The sequence below is a fragment of the Podarcis filfolensis genome (genome assembly GCF_964270895.1).
Source record: "Podarcis filfolensis genome assembly, chromosome: 14".
Taxonomy (NCBI): Eukaryota; Metazoa; Chordata; class Lepidosauria; order Squamata; family Lacertidae; genus Podarcis; species Podarcis filfolensis.
The window spans coordinates 19,735,586-19,750,703 of NC_139616.1; the positions used below are offsets into that span (position 1 = coordinate 19,735,586).

At 44.0% G+C, this 15,118-nt stretch overlaps 1 protein-coding gene across 15 annotated transcripts in view; it reads right to left on the bottom strand.

Annotated features, from left to right (window-relative positions):
* AKAP13 (A-kinase anchoring protein 13) overlaps positions 1 to 15,118 on the bottom strand; it is a 252,720-nt gene that overhangs the window by 179,031 nt on the left and 58,571 nt on the right. For all 15 annotated transcript variants that reach the window (XM_083586086.1, XM_083586079.1, XM_083586080.1 and 12 more), the window contains one exon: positions 6,549 to 6,640. The gene's annotated coding sequence lies outside the window, so the exon portion shown is untranslated. The remainder of the gene's footprint in view (positions 1 to 6,548; positions 6,641 to 15,118) is intronic.

Genomic DNA, 15,118 nt, shown 5'->3' on the forward strand with positions numbered 1-15,118 from the left:
GACAAAGTCGTGTGAACCACATAGCAGGCCCTGCACCCTCTAAGTCATGGGTGGGGAACCTCCAGATGTTGCTGAGCTTCATCTCCCATCGGCCCCAGCCAGTGCAGCCAATAGCAAAGCCTGATGGGAGTTGTAGTCCAACATCATCTGGAAGGCCTCCCTGCTTTATAGGACAGTTTCAAGGGAACAACACACCCCAATAGGGAAACTTCTGCTGATTGCTACACTTTGGATGATTTCTATCAGGCAACTATTATTATTATTTCATTAATTGTTATTGATTAAAAACGGGCAATTTTATACTACCGGATCAAGCTAATAGTTCAGCTGAGTTGTTTAAAGGGTTGTATAACAATGCTGGAGAAGCAGGATTGCACTTGCACAATAGGAGTTCCAATTTCCACTCCTCACCCCATGTCTTGTCATCAGCATTGAGACGTGGGAGACCTTTCTCCCCCTGCCTTGCAGGTCTTTCTCCATCTGGCCTGAGAGGGGAGGGCCCTGACTGACGCTAGTTACAAAAGCTGAGACTGCTATTTAGGGGTTTCTGTTGGCGCAGGGAGTGTTGTTGCTGCTGCTGGTTTTGATATTGTTTTTGTATCTTTATTTTATACCTTTTTATGATTGAATAATAAAAATAAAATACAACAACAACGTTTGTAATCCGCCCATCTGACTGGGTTGTCCCAGTCACTACGGGCAGCTTTCAGCATATATAAAAACATAGTAGAAATTGTTTTATTTGGTTGTGTCTTTTGGGGTGTTTTACTGTTTTTTACTGCTTTTGTTATGTTTGTAATTATGTTGTTTTTTCATGTTGTGAGCCACCTTGAGCATGGTTTTAACTATGGAAAGGTGGCATACGAATAACATCATGTATGTATGTATGTATGTATGTCACCCCTACCCCCAAATCTGCTCCAGAGGGTCCCCCACCTGGAGAGGAAAGGAAAGGGAGAGGAAGTTTTGATGTGCACAAAAAGGTGTGTTGTGCCAGTGGAGCTGCAGTGTTGGATAATACCGAATGTTGTTGTTGTTTTGAAGAGATACAGAAGAGGTCAGCCTCTAGTAACTTCCATTGGCTCGTTGGGCACCCTTCACAGGAAAGTGCAATACTTTCAAAATCCCTGGGAACAGATCATGCTGAAGATAGGACACTGGAGAAGAATGCTGCTGCTGCTGATTTATTTAATTTATATACTGCCCTATACTGGGAAGTCTCAGAGCAGTTCACATAAAAAGGTCACAGTATATAAAATTAAAATAAAAGCAATAACTCAACCCAAAAAAGAGCCACATTTTAAAAGGGTATGGGATGTTGATCAGGTCAACCAAAGGCCTGGTTAAAAAGGAACGTTTTTGCCTGGCAACTAAAGGTGTATAATGAAGGCGCCAGGCAAACATCCCTGGGGAGAGCATTCCACAGACGGGGAGCCACTGCAGAGAAGGCCTGTTCTCGTGTTGCCACCCTCCAGACCTCTCGATTAAGAAGCTCAAGCTCAGATCTGTTGGTGAAAGACTCAGCAAGTCAACAGGGCACAAGACACCCAAAACAGGCCAACGTCATTAGCAAACTACAGACATGAAAGAAAATAAACAAAGCTGCTTTTTAAAGCAGACAATATTTTTACAAAAAGCCCGCACTAAAGTTAAAAGCAAGGCACGCCTATGCCTTCTTCAGAACTGTTTTGAGAGGAGCTCCACAAACTGATCTCTTCCGTGTTTAAATTGCAACCCCAGTTTCTGGCTTCCTGATGAGAGCCAACAACTCTTAAGGTGCGCTCCCTGCAACACTCACAGGGCACCAAGGTATGTTCCCCAGCAGTATCCTGTCTGCCGCAAAGGGAATTGCACTGCACCACCCAGAATGTAGTCAGGCAGCACCTACAACAGGAGCTGGTCTGGGCTGCAACTGGATTATACAGTACTTAGAAAAGACAAGTGAAGAAGAAGAAGAGGAGGAGGAGGAGGAGGAGGAGGAGGAGGAGGAGTTTGGATTTGATATCCCGCTTTATCACTACCCAAAGGAGTCTCAAAGTGGCTAACATTCTTCTTTCCCTTCCTCCCCCACAACAAACACTCTGTGAGGTGATGGGGCTGAGAGACTTCAGAGAAGTGTGACTAGCCCAAGGTCACCCAGCGGCTGCATGTGGAGGAGCGGAGACGCGAACCCTGTTCACCAGATTACGAGTCTACCGTACCGCTCTTAACCACTACACCACATTGGATTCCCCAACACTCTAGCCAACCTCTCTTCTCAGTGATGCCCTGCACATCTTAGTGAGCACACATAACTGTGCATGCACAAGCCCTCTCCTGCAATTCCTTAGCTCCGTTTTGCCCAACAATGACACTTCATGTACCCATACAGCATCACTGCTATGATTTTGCAACCCTATTCATCTCCTCTGTGCAAGGTACCAACTAGGGCTGCGACAATTGGGTTGACTAATTAAAATCAGGAAGGTGGCTTTAAAAATGACTTGTATCAAACAAATCTTAACATAAAAAACACATAGGTAGAATGTGCACTTTTACAAGAGGTAACCCCCTCTCACGGACAGGCAGGGCAGAATGCCTCTTCTAAGATGGCAGTGGCAGTAACATAGCTAAAAACAGAAGTATTTTTCCTTACGCAAATTGCTTTTTATGCATATGCAACTATAAGGTAAAGGTAAAGGGACCCCTAACCATTAGGTCCAGTCATGGCTGACTCTGGGGTTGTGGCGCTCATCTCACTTTATTGGCCCAGGGAGCCGGCACACAGCTTCCAGGTCATGTGGCCAGCATGACTAAGCTGCTTTTGGCGAACCAGAGCAGCACACGGAAGCGCCGTTTACCTTCCCGCTGGAGCGATACCTATTTATCTACTTGCACTTTGATGTGCTTTCGAACTGCTAGCCTGGCAGGAACAGGGACCGAGCAACGGAAGCTCACCCCGTTGCAGGGATTCGAACTGCCGACCTTCCGATTGGCAAGTCCTAGGCTCTGTGGTTTAACCCACAGCGCCACCCGTGCCCCTTATATGCAACTATAGGCAGATTTAATTTATATTTAAAACCAACTCAGTTAAGCTTGCTAAGATGTTCTTAATAGGGCTAACCGCCTCAATTTCATCATCAATTTCCCAAGAAGCTCTCTTTCACAGCTTAAACCTCCATCCTCTTCAACCTGCCATTAGATACTTCTTAGGAACATGTGAATATAGGAGACTGCTTTATACTGCATGATAGCATTTGTCCACTCAAGTCATTAATAGCCACAGTGACTGGTTGCTGCCTCATCACAACTAACAGGAACAGCAACTCCAGAATTGCAAGACTGGTACAGAAGCAGATAGGAATTCCTAAGCAAATCAGTTTAAAAAAAAAAAAAACACAACAAAAAACTGGAGGGTTGGGAGAGAGAATGAGAACTTTAAAGAGAAGAGCTAAAGCTCAGGGGGTAGAGGATTCACTTTGCATTCAGAAGGTCCCTGGCATCTCCCAATCCTGGAGATCCGCTGCCAACTGCTGCGAACCTACTGAGCAAGATGGACCAATGGTCAGTACAAAGGCAGCTTCCCCTGCGCCTAAAAATAATCTTTCTGCAAATAGCTCAAAGTGGTTCCAGGAAGAAATGTTGCAAAGTTTTCAACACGCCGCACTCAAAATTCCTAGAAATGCAGCCTCCAGCTCCCTCATCCAAGGAAGTGCTGCAAGCAGACAAAACAAGGACAAGAAGTAAATAATGCCAATAGACATCTTATCGGCCATCCTCTGAGGGAAGGGAGGACAGCAACAGCTTTCCTCCTCTTTGAATCCAGGCGTCTTGCTCTTCTCCTCCATTCCACTTCTGTCCACCCTGCAGAAGACCTCACTCCCAAAAACACTATTTTAGAACCCTGCCAGGAAGCAACTGTCTGCCACTCACCATTCTTGCCCTTTCTGCACTCTCGTTTCGGATAAAGCAGAAATATTGTCGATGCGGTAACGGGTGTGTAAAAGGATTATCAGCTGGCTCTAATAATACTGACTGAGCTCACCCTCGTCATAAGCCTCTTTCCCTTGTCCAGAATCTGTAACACAATGCTCACTGTTTTACCACAAGTATTGATGCACATAGCTGAACGGAGAATACACAATTGCCTGCCCGCGATGACTCAATCTACTTTTCAGAAAGGTATGCGGAACTGAAAGCCAAAGCTAGATAACTCTATTCTGTGACTATTTTTATGCAGTGGCCCTTTCCAAACATAGCCTTGTTCTATCTGCTTTCAAATTGGAAAATACAGCAGCAACTCAATAGCTGCTTAAGACAATTAAACAACTTCCGACTTGTTCAGAATACAGCCGCGCCAAGTGTTTGTTGTGATATGTTAAAACTGCGAAGCCCCAGTAATGCTGTACCAGAGATCGTTTGCACTATACTCTGAGAACAATATCATGGTATTTTGGGGAACTGTAGTTTGTTATGGGTGCTGAGAGTTGTTGAGAGACACTCTATTCCCCTCACAGAGCTACAGTTCCCAGAGTTCCCTGCGAAGAGGGACTGACTACTTAACCACTCTGAGAACTATACCCATAGAGAGAAAAGGCACCATTTGGATTCTCCATCTTGAGCACCAACATTTCTGATTTTCTGTTCTAACGTGTTCTGCACTTCAGTACAGTGGTACCTTGGTTTATGAACTTAATCAGTTCTGGAAGTCCGTTCTTAAACCAAGGTGTGCTTTCCCATAGCAGCGGGAGACTCAATTTTAAAATGGAACACACTCAACATGAAGTAGAATATGTTCTGCTTCAAAGGCAAAGTTCACAAACCAAAACACGTACTTCCAGGTTTGCAGCGTTCTTAATCCAAGTGGTTCATAAACTAAGCTGTTCTTAAACCAAGGTACCACTGTCCCTCGATTTTGTGCATGAGAGTGGTGCTGTTTGGAGACATAAGTATAGGCACATGGAGAATGAGGTGCATGTATGAGATTATGGGAGTATGTGTGCATTTATCTCACTGTTCTCCCTAAATAAACATTCCCTCCCACTCAACACTCAAGAAATAGGGGGGAGGAAGTGGTTTTAGCTGGAATAAGCAGAGGTCAGACAGGCTGGAAAACCAACTAACCGATTCCACTTCTGGCCCAGCAATGTGGTTGGCAGTGGGTGAAATAAGGTACAGCCAGGGGCAAAATATTTCAAGAGCTAACATACAACGCAAGAACATACTTCTGTTCCGTTTAAATGCTTTTTGGAAAACTGCAGGGGTTTTTTGTTGTTGTTTTTTTTTTGTTTAAAGTAGTAACAAGTATTTCAGAGTGCAAATTCACAAGGAGTACACTGAGTACATTGAAGCAAGATTTATCTTGCCACACCTGGAAGACTAAGTACTTAAGAGCAGCCCTGCTGGATCTGACCAATGGTCCATTCAGTCCTGCATCGTATTCTCGCAGTGGCCAACCAGATACCTACGGGAAATCTGCAAGCAGAATGCAAGCAACTGCTATTCAGTGGCACGCTCCCTCTGACACTGGGGGCCATGCAAAGCAATCCTGGCTAGTAGTCACCGAATTTGTCTTTTAAAGCCATCTAAGCTGTTGGGCATCCCCTCTCCTTGTGGAAGTGGGCTTCCTAGAGACTGGAGACTGGGCCTGATGGAGTCCTGCAATTTCCATACACCAGGGGTGGGGGTGTGCTTTAGGCTTGGCATTGATAATAGTCCCCCCAATGTCACACAACAAAAGATTTTTCAGACACACAGCGGGGTGGAAGGGCTTCCCAAAGCAATGTGTGATCCAGCTGTTCTGCTGCTCAAGAGCCAAAAATCAACACTGAGCATGTGAAAGTCAATGGGCTGTATCCAAGTTACAGCAGACACATTGAAATGAATGGACCTAAATTAAGCCACATTGCTTTATTTCTTTTAGGTGGAAGTCAGTGTCACAATATATTTTAAAAAGCTTACTAAGGAGATCATTCCATCAGCATAAGCATTTCTGCTCACCAGACAAAACAATCTCCCCTCTTTCACAGGCAGACAGAAGCAGTAATGCTTCTGAACACCAGTTGCTAGAAACCACAGAGTCCTGCTTGGGTCCTGCTTGAAGATTTATTCCCCAGGCATCTGGGTGGCCATTGTGAGAACAGGATTCTGGACTAGATGGGCCATTGGCCTGATCCAGCAGCCTCTTATTTTTTATTATTTTTTTGTTCTCCCTCCCCACCCCCACTTCTGTTCTGGAGGATTTTCCTGATACTTCCAAGCATTTGGGGAGAGGCAGGGAGAGAAATGTACAGTTGCACTAGTGGGACTTGTTGCGCTAGCACAGCAACTTGGTTGAATCTGACTCAATGGGTCTACTTTGAACAGGACTTGCCTTCCCTGTGTAAGCCCCTTGGACACAACTTTGGATCCCAGCTCATTACATGCATTACAGCATGAGCACCTGAGAACGTAAGAGACCTGCTGGATCAGGCAACAGGCTATCTAGTCTAGCATTCTGTGGTGTCAGGTCAATTGGAAATCTCCATAAAAAGGTATAGATTATTATGTGTGTGTGTGTTTTAACTTACTGTAACTGCATGAAGCAGCATGCAAGCTCCAGCAACTTCTGCCAAACCCCAAGAATCAGGCACAGCAGATCACCATAAATTATGGCAGAGCCCTAGAGAAAAGAGAAAACATTGTGCATAAGTAGAAAACATGGAACTTACCAACAATACAATGACTAGTCTATTTAACTGTTTGGCATATATATTGATCCTTTATTAATTCAACATCTTTGTATTTAAACAAAACGTTCACTTTATTAACACATAAGAAGAAAGAAAAACAAAACAGAATGAAAATTAAGATTAAACATGCACACACACACACACACACACACACACACACACAGAACAAAAGTTGGGTTGTTTAATTCATATTCCCTGGGGGAATATTATTATTATTATTATTATTATTATTATTATTATTATTAGGGTTGAGGTAGAAATATTTTTTAAAAGATTTAATTTATTTATAAATATAAACTGGAAGTCGTTGTTGCTGTTCTAAGGTGTTTTGTACTGCTGCAAACCTTGAAGTTTGGCAACACTTGCATTTGTGGCTGCTGCTTTTTGGTAACATAAATATATACATCAATTATTTATTTTTAAAGGGACAATCGCAAGAACTTTCTGAAAGTGAAAAGGGTACAAACCCACCATTCAACTTTACCTAACAGTAATTCTCATGCAATAAAATCTGCCCCAGATATTTTAATCACCTTTAACTGTAAATTAAGACCTAATCAAAATTTGAAGGGAAAGTGCTGCGAGACAGATTTAAATGTTACTTGGGGAAATTCTCATTGAATTGGTAAATGCATACAAACGTCCCAGCCTTGACTGAGCTTACTACTTCTGGCTGCACATTTTGCAGGAAGGACTCACACGAACTGCTCCTCTGCACACAAAAAATTGCCTCCAAATAGAAAACTATCATGACAGAATCCCTGACACACTAGGTTTCTATGTGCAAGGAACCTTTTTACGTGAAAGGGCCCTCTTCAACCAGATGAGCACAGCTCCAGGCAGGGATTTACCACTAACAATGAGAACTTGGTCAAGGGTCAGAAACAGCTACAAGTGAGTCAGCTTGGCATAACTGGTACTAAATGTACTGCTCTTGCTTTCCATTGGACCACATCAGCAAGGCAGAAGAGGGGTCTTGTCTGGGCAGCCCAGGACCTCCATACACACTGCCCAGCCTTGCACTTGGGGGAGGTCACTTCAGTTATTGCTAACACAGTGGTTTAACTTCACCTCCGGAGACGCACTTCACTGTCTCTCAAGACAGATGGATGTCAACCATGCCATGCAAATATGAATCTAGACTCATGGTTTCAGAATTCAGAGCAGAATCAAAATGAACTTAGGTTTTAGGGATGCTCTAAAGCAGGCTTCCTCAAACTCGGTCCTCCAGATGTTTTTGGCCTACAACTCCCATGATCCCTAGCTAGCTGGACCGGTGGTCAGGGATGATGGGAATTGTAGTCTCAAAATATCTTGAGGGCCAAGTTTGAGGAAGCCTTCTCTGAAGCAAGGTTAGCAATTAGTCCTACGTAATATCAAATCAAGGTAGAGGTGAATCAGAGGAGGTGGGATGGAGTGATTTCACAAGAATGAAAAGAAGGCAGAAGGAACTACGGTACTCAGCCCCAGAGCAAAATCCTGATACTATGGTTTAGTTTCTTATCTCCCAGCCACAATAACTTCCCTTTCCCCCACCCAGTGTTAGAAACTCAGAGATATAAGCTAGGCGTCAAATAGTTCCTTAAACCAGGGCTGCAGTCACCACAATAGAATGCCGAGTTGCCATCTTGGAGCCAGATGGCTCGAAAATCGTATTTTTCAATACGACTTTTTAGTTCCTGAAATGCATTCTGATTGTGCAGATAAGGTATAACTGATAGAATTCTACAGGATGTGTTGCTAGTGTGTGAAAACAGTCATGATCCAAGGATCCCCAGGCATGCACCTACAGACAGTAAAGATGTCAGGAGCCATCCTAGTGCCTGGGCATCTTTAAAGGTAAAGGTAAAGGGACCCCTGACCATTAGGTCCGGTCATGGCCGACTCTGGGGTTGCGGTGCTCATCTCACTTTATTGGCCGAGGGAGCCGATGTTTGTCCACAGACAGTTTTTCCAGGTCATGTGGCCAGCATGACTAAGCCACTTCTGGCAAACCAGAGCAGCGCATGGAAACGCCGTTTACCTTTCCGCCGGAGCGGTACCTATTTATCTACTTGCACTTTGACGTGCTTTCGAACTGCTAGGTGGGCAGGAGCAGGGACCAAGCAACGGCAGCTCACCCCGTCGCGGGGATTCGAACCGCTGACCATCTGATTGGCAATTCCTAGGCTCCGTGGTTTAACCCACAGCACCACCCGCATCCCTTCCGGGCATCTGTACTTGGTCACAAGTGGCTAATAGACAGGTGCAAAATCTGCCTGGCGCCTGGCGAATTTCAAACACTGCCGCCACCCTATTTGTTAAGTATGCAGTAAGAAAGAAACACTATTACCATGAGTGATCTCTTATAAATTACCATGTCACAAAGGGGATTTATTAGGTAAAGCTTATAAGCAATTAGCAATTTGACTAAGCCAGAAGTAGCAGCTGTTGCAACGTCTCTCAATAGGAAGCAAATTCTAACAATTATTAAAATAACTGTGGCCAAGCAGATCAAATTATGCCTGAATTATCTGAATTTTGAACCCTGTATAAAACTATGCAAATCAGAAATTCTTAAGAGTTTTAAATAATTTATTCAGTCTTTAATAGTCATGGGTGCACAAAGAGGAGGGCTAGGATACCTATGCAAACAGCAGACCCATAGGAAATATTATTCAGCTGCCTCTTTGACTCCTAGGATTTTAGCAGTCATTGCCCACACAGTACACCTCGGTGTAAGTTTTACAAACTTATAAGCTGAATTTCTGTGTCCAATCAATGCCACTTCCAGAGCTGCTCCTCTGGAAAACCCCAATGTGCCCTGAGCAATAATGATGATGACGATTTATCAGTCACTCTTTTCATGAGAAATTATCTAAAGTGGTGCCAGGAGATACAACTTCGGGGGGCCACACAGAGAAGGTTATCATCCCTTAAAGAGGAGGAAAAAATTCTACTGGTGTGCAGGACCTATCTAAGCACCAACTCCCAACCTTTGGCACACTTTCAAGTTACTAGGAAGTGGGGTTGGGCAGGGAGGGAACAGAGGGAGGGAACCCAGCTTTGGGACAGAGCACACATCTGGCACGGAGAAGGTCCAAAATTCAGCCGCTGGCATCTCCAGTTCAAACAAAAAGGTGAAGGGAAATACCTCTACCAAAAGCTTCTGCCAGAGGAGACAGTATCAGCCTACAGCAGGGTGGCTAAATTGAGTGATTCTATTAGCCTGCAGCTCCCATAATCTCCATAATGCTGCTTGGGGTTGATGGGATTTGTAGTACAGCAACACTATCCAGAGGGCCACAGTTTGGCCTAGACCAGGCTTCCTCAACCTCGGCCCTCCAGATGTTTTTGGCCTACAACTCCCATGATCCCTAGCTAGCAGGACCAGTGGTCAGGGATGATGGGAATTGTAGTCTCAAAACTTCTGGAGGGCCGAGGTTGAGGAAGCCTGGCCTAGACGGAGAAATAATCTGACTTAGCATCCGGCAGCTTCTTAGCTTTGGAAGACACATGGTGTTAGGTTGAAGCTTACCCTCCATCTCAACTTCAACCAAACACCTAAAAAGCAACCTTTTGCTTTGTTTTAGGTGGTCCGGTCCCTCATAGGGCCTTGTAATTATAAATGTCCACCAATGTTCCACCTGTCACACTATTGCTTTCTCTAGGGGAAGAGTGGGGACCCTTTGCCCCTCCCGATTTCTGCTCAACAACAACTCCCATCAGCCCCCAGGAAGTATAGCCAATGGCCAAGGAGAATGTTGTAGGCTCCCGACACCTGCCACGGGAAAACATCAACACAGCATACAATATACATACCCTTTCTCCTTGCACAACCGCTGTACTCCCAACGCCAAAGCAATGGCACCTTTGCCTCAGGGCTACAATCAATAAGGAATCCTTTTGCAACACACAATTAAAAGGCCACGTTCACACAATACATCTGAAGTGCTTCCCTCACAGACATCTGGAGATGTGTTTTGTCAAGAGCGTGAGGATTATTATGGGACCCCTAACCCCCCCTCAATGAGCTACAATTTTCTGAGTGGTTCCCTCAGAACTGCAGCTCTCCAAGGGGAATTGAGAGCCTCCTGACCACTCTCAGCCCCCTTAACAATTCCCATAATTCTTTGGGTGGAAGCCATGCTTAAAGAGAGTTGCATCATAGTGCTTTAAAGGTATGGCATGAATGTGGCCAATTAAGATTCCAGTATCCACCGCACAACAACGTGGTTCTGCAATATCTCTATGCCTCCCCCTTTTCAGAATGTGTAACCTTTGGTTTGAAACCCAATGCTTTAAGACTTCTTGTCTCCAAAAAAAAGGGGGGGGTGGGATGACTAGCCTACGGACACTGGATTGGAATGTGACGCTCCCAGAGTTTTTAAAAAGAACAGTTAAGAAGCAGATTTATGAGCATTCCTCTCCAATTGTTTACTTTTTGGAGGTGGGGAGGGATTTACTTACGCAACTGCCAGATAAGGAGACCAAGGTTCTTCCTCCCTGTTATTCCAGGAGCAGGTAGATTGGACACAGAGGACCCAACGCGCACACACACTTACAACCCAGCAGCAAAGACTCAGTTTAATTTTAAAAGGAGCTGCTGCTTCCTGCCCCCCCAACCCAACACAGGCCTTTTTGCTGGCCTGCTACCTAAGTAACCAATCTCTTGGGAAGTTGGGATGGAGAATAAGCAGCAGGAGCAGATTAAATCCTAAGCAACAAGGATCCTGTTTTCATGTAAATGCCCTGTACAATTAGAAGGAATTGTGAACAGACAAGGGAGCAAGCAAAGACAGAGGGGAGCAGAAGTAGGGTTTCAATGGTTTAAAAAAGGGGGTAGATTTAGAAAACAAACATTTTAAAATTAACATAATTCCTGCTCCCCCAGTCCAAAGAAACAAATGTAATCACATACGGATCTGCTGATCAGGCCAAGACTCTCAGCAGCCGGATTTTATGCAATTTGTGAACTTAAAGCTGCCTTTTTTTCCTAAAGGCTGGAGTTTTATTTTATTTGTATTCTGTTCTGAAGGCTGGAATTATATTTTATTTGTATTCTGTTGTACTTCTTAAATATATCTTTGTTGATATAAACCACTCTGAGGCCCATTGGCAACGGACAGAATACAAAACTCCTAAATAAGATTTAAACAGATCTGGCCATTGTAATCTACTGTACAGGACTGGCGCTACTCACTTTTATTATGTTCTGAGCCTTGAAAGGACCCTGAGCGCTTATTGTGATGACAGTAGTTTGTATTTTAGAGACGTTCCCTTAATTTGGGGCACCATGTCAACGCTTTCTTAAAGGGCAGTAATTTGTGGACATGCCCTAGTCATATGGAGCTGTTGAAGCAGAGGAAAAGCAAGAGACTGATGCTGTACAAACTGCTGGCTTGAATTCTGCTGATTAAAGCTGTATTGATAACGCCTGTCTTCCATCTGCAATCTTTTGGAAAGAAAAAAAATCACTGCACTGGTAGCTAAATCCCAGCTTATTTCAAGCCCTCTTTTCATTGCAAGCAATCTCAAAGCAAAGAAAGACAAGAGTTGTATGTTCTTCCATGAAAAAGAAAACACACACACACAGATGTCATATTGCAATCTCAACTTATTAAGGCTGCATACATATAATACAACTAAAGCAAATTTCCCCCAAATAATAATAATAATAATAGGAACTGTAGTTTGTTAAGGGTGCTGGGAATTGTAGCTCTGAAGTGTAAACTACAGTTCCCATGGTTCTTATTTTGGGGGGTTGCTTTAAATATCCTTTAAAATGTGTTCATTTTAAAGCATTTTAAAATTAGTTGGGTTCCTTTTGATTGACGCATGCCAACTATTTCTCATCCTCTTCTGCGCTGCTATGGGAGTGGTTAATGGGGAAGAACATAAGGAACCTATGGCTTGTTTGCTTCCAAGACACCATGTGCTCATTTCTCTTAGTGGGGGGGGGTGTCTTCAAAATGACCCACCTCTGACCTCCCCACCCCACACTCCTGACTCAAACAGAGGAAATGAAAATACAAAAAAACAATACGCAGGGTTAGACTTTAAACTAACAAGGAAATTGCAAGTTAAGCCACCTCGCTTCACCTCTGTGGCATTCCTCACCCCTACTGCCATTCCGTTTAAAGGCACCCTGTGTCCTTCTGAATACCCAAAACTACAAGAGGGTTTGTCCACAGAGAACAGGTGGTCTCCACCCCAAATGAACACATGGTCACTTTCTCTCCCTTAAGCCAGGCGCTCTTCCCTCAGCCCCTTCCCTCCCCGTATCTGCAACACAGGCAGAATAAATATAGGCATAACAGCATGTGGCTCAAGCATCTCCCCTCAAAACCTGACATTTCTACAACTTTGCGTTGCTACAAGACTGGGGAAGGGCCTGTGAAATTTGGAGGGTTGCAATGTTAGGGTCAAGCCCTAGCCAAAGGCATGTCTATAGGCCTACCTAAATGGAGAAAGGCATTATACATCAACGGGTATGAAGAAAGAGCTCTCTAATATCGCGCCCATTCGGCAGTTATATTTATGTGCTTTTTAATAATAACAACCAACACCTCGACGGCTTCATGACTCAACATTCCCATCTCGTCACTCCCTCGCTGTACAAGCCTATCTACCGGTTGTTTCCAACAAGGTTTCTATGGCAACGGCACAAGCAACTAATTAGGAGGGGACATGAGTATTTGTTCAGTGGCTTATAAATCTCCACTCCTAGTCCCAAGTCATAAAAAAGAGGCACTATTCATCCTGGTGCAACTGGAGGTTTAAAAAGAAAAGAAACAAACAAACAAAAACATTAAAAATGAGGAAGGTTTCGTTTTTATCGTTTTGCCATTTTCCAAGCAATTTTTTTACGAAACGGATCGCCTGTGGTTTACAACCAATTGAAAGGCCGGAATGTAAAATAGCAAGCTGACAGGAATAGCATCACACCACAACATCCATATTCTGGCTGAAACAAAAAACCTAAAAAGGGACGAGCTCAACCACACCACACTACCACCCCGGGGAAAATTTAGGTTTAATTCAGATCACTTCTTTTTTCTTTTTTAATCCTACTTTTCTCCATAGTGGAGAGGTTCACCCGTGCTAAACCATCGTTTAGTGCTACATGCATGCAGCTGGAAGGAGTCCAAGTGCGGACTTGCATGATTCCACAAGAGCAAGAGGGGATGTCTTCTTCAGAGATTTGTTCTGTTTTCCACAAATCCCGGTTTATTACTCACAAGCCAGAGCACGTCTGGCTTAAGAACAAACTGGTTGAATAAGCCAGCTTCGAAACTCATAGCTTGAAACTGGCTTGCCTTGAAATTGATAAGGGTTTGTTATAAGCCACAACCCCCTACTTTGCAATTTGCAAACCATGATTTGTGGAAAGTGGAACGATATGCTGCAAAAGTCCTTCCAGCAACTGCAGGAGAGGAAAGGGGGGGAGTTTGAGAGTCAGCTGCTTCACTCGGGGGCAGCTCATATATGTAGCCCTAAAGCAGCGTACTGTGACACGCAGACCAAGCCAAAGCCTCAATAAATTACACAACAAAGTCCACTTTGTGTGTGTGTGTTTTTTAAAAAAGTCAATAAAACACAAAAATATAAATAGGCATAAAAATACATTGTGGGCCCATGCTGGATTACTAATGCTCTTGGGGAAGGAGGAGTACATCAAGTACTTTTTGCTAAATCTATGCTGTGGTTTGTTTATGAGAACCAGGATTTGGGTGTAGAGCGCTGTACACCAAATAATACCAAGGAACAGCTGCAGGTCCCTGGTCAAGTATATGCTTTGCAAGTGTAGAGTCCCAAGTTCAATGCCCAGCCTCTCCAGGTATATCTGGGAATGTCCCCAGCCTGGAACACCCTGGAGAGCTGCTGCCAACCTGTGTTAGCAGGATTGGGCTAGATGGGTCAGTGGTACAAGGACAGGTTCTTATACAGTGGTACCTCAGGTTACATACGCTTCAGGTTACATACGCTTCAAGTTACAGACTCCGCTAACCCAGAAATAGTGCTTCAAGTTAAGAACTTTGCTTCAGGATGAGAACAGAAATCGTGCTCCGGCGGCGAAGCGGCAGCAGGAGGCCATTAGCTAAAGTGGTGCTTCAGGTTAAGAACAGTTTCAGGTTAAGAACGGACCTCCGAAACAAATTAAATACTTAACCCAAGGTACCACTGTATTCCTAGAGGAGATTATTTTGTTTTGCAAGCGTATATTCACAAGACCATTGTGGAAATCTCCCAGTTATGACAAACAAAACTTTGCCCTTCAGTATTCTCAGTGTAAGAGTACAGCTAGGAACTGTGCGCACTTTAATTTTTAACTTCTACAAAAAAAATATGTTATGCACTTTATTTGCTAGTACAGTGCTACCTCAGGTTACAGACGCTTCAGGTTACAGACTCCACTAACCCAGAAA